The sequence below is a fragment of the Bombus affinis genome, unplaced genomic scaffold (genome assembly GCF_024516045.1).
Source record: "Bombus affinis isolate iyBomAffi1 unplaced genomic scaffold, iyBomAffi1.2 ctg00000209.1, whole genome shotgun sequence".
Lineage (NCBI taxonomy): Eukaryota > Metazoa > Arthropoda > Insecta > Hymenoptera > Apidae > Bombus > Bombus affinis.
This window is the reverse complement of record NW_026108913.1, coordinates 105,001-107,500: the sequence shown is the minus strand read 5'-3', so window position 1 is coordinate 107,500 and position 2,500 is coordinate 105,001.

Sequence of the window (2,500 nt, the reverse complement as noted above, 5' to 3'; positions counted from 1 at the left end):
AGCACGTATACGCATGCTGGACATACCGTAAGAATATTCTTTTATAAGCTTCAACACCTCTGTAGAGACGCGTTACCAGAAGATAACGCACTCTACAGAACGCCAAAAGGACCATCGTGCAGCTACAAATAGCTTACAACCGATGGTCTCTGCAAGAATGGCTACTCCGTAAGTACAAGCACACACGCATCCAACTTTTGTCAAATACGTGCACACAGGTCACCAGCTTCCCGACTAAGGGGAAGCTTGCCACGTTAACGGTCATTACGTCCTAGACTTCGACCCGCGGCGCAGCAGTGTAGAGAAAAAACCAGTACGAGAACGGAGGAACAGTCGAGAAATAGCGTAAAATACACTAAGACTCGAGGAGCGGTGACTGAATTCTCAACCGAGGCCGTAGAATAGCCACGCGCCCAGCGCTGTTCCGACCGAACCGTCCGGCTCGACGCTTCTCTTATAGATACCAAGGGGCCGGCCGGAAGGCCGGCGCCGGTCGGGCTAGCGGCCGCGCGCTTATGGTGCAAAACCTCCGTAGCAACGTACCGTTCGGAAGGGACGCTGGAACTTAGTCGCTCGCACGTTCAATAACTACTATATAAAGGCGATATCCAACCATCGAAATATTTTACCACAAGCATTATTAACATATTATAAATGCATTTTTACCAAAAAATTAATTTTTTTTTTCACCGAAAAATTGCATCAGTAAACATACAGTTTTATCGACTATGGACGAAAAATAACTTTATAATCGATTAAAACACGTTAAAATAACACGAAATATGTAAAAAGATATATACCTTGTAACATTAATTAACGAAAAAATTGCAAAAATATCCCAGTCGTATCAGTCCGACGGAAGCTAATTTTTCAAAAAATTCGACAAAAATGTTTAATCCGATTGTATTTAATAGAGATATAACGATCCCTGTCAAAAAAATTATACCTTATAACGCTTTTTAACGAAATAACTCGAAATAACCATTTCGGACTTTTCGCACCGGCCGAACTTCTTCAAAGTCCCAACGTCCCGTCGCATAGTTCCGTTTCTAGAAAACGTTCCAGCGACCAAATAAACGCTTAATCCCGACGTAAAACGTCGAGATACGTCCATTTGTGCAAAAATATTCCTACCTTGTAACACTTTTAAGCGAGATAACTCGAAAAAACGTGTTCGATACGGAAATTTTTCAAAGTCCCAACGAAAAAATCGAAACTTTGTAGAAGGTCTTGGGGACGACATAAACGCTTAATCCCGACGTAAAACGTCGAGATACGTCGATTTATGCAAAAATATTCCTACCTTGTAACACTTTTAAGCGAGATAACTCGAAAAAACCTTTTCGGTCTTTTCGCACCGGCCGAACTTCTTCAAAGTCCCAACGTCCCGTCGCATAGTTCCGTTTCTAGAAAACGTTCCAGCGACCAAATAAACGCTTAATCCCGACGTAAAACGTCGAGATACGTCCATTTATGCAAAAATATTCCTACCTTGTAACACTTTTAAGCGAGATAACTCGAAAAAACCTTTTCGGTCCTTTCGCACCGGCCGAACTTCTTCAAAGTCCCAACGTCCCGTCGCATAGTTCCGTTTCTAGAAAACGTTCCAGCGACCAAATAAACGCTTAATCCCGACGTAAAACGTCGAGATACGTCCATTTATGCAAATATATTCCTACCTTGTAACACTTTTAAGCGAGATAACTCGAAAAAACCTTTTCGGTCTTTTCGCACCGGCCGAACTTCTTCAAAGTCCCAACGTCCCGTCGCATAGTTCCGTTTCTAGAAAACGTTCCAGCGACCAAATAAACGCTTAATCCCGACGTAAAACGTCGAGATACGTCCATTTATGCAAATATATTCCTACCTTGTAACACTTTTAAGCGAGATAACTCGAAAAAACCTTTTCGGTCTTTTCGCACCGGCCGAACTTCTTCAAAGTCCCAACGTCCCGTCGCATAGTTCCGTTTCTAGAAAACGTTCCAGCGACCAAATAAACGCTTAATCCCGACGTAAAACGTCGAGATACGTCCATTTATGCAAATATATTCCTACCTTGTAACACTTTTAAGCGAGATAACTCGAAAAAACCTTTTCGGTCTTTTCGCACCGGCCGAACTTCTTCAAAGTCCCAACGTCCCGTCGCATAGTTCCGTTTCTAGAAAACGTTCCAGCGACCAAATAAACGCTTAATCCCGACGTAAAACGTCGAGATACGTCCATTTATGCAAATATATTCCTACCTTGTAACACTTTTAAGCGAGATAACTCGAAAAAACCTTTTCGGTCTTTTCGCACCGGCCGAACTTCTTCAAAGTCCCAACGTCCCGTCGCATAGTTCCGTTTCTAGAAAACGTTCCACCGACCAAATAAACGCTTAATCCCGACGTAAAACGTCGAGATACGTCCATTTATGCAAAAATATTCCTACCTTGTAACACTTTTAAGCGAGATAACTCGAAAAAACGTGTTCGATACGGAAATTTTTCCATGTCCCAAT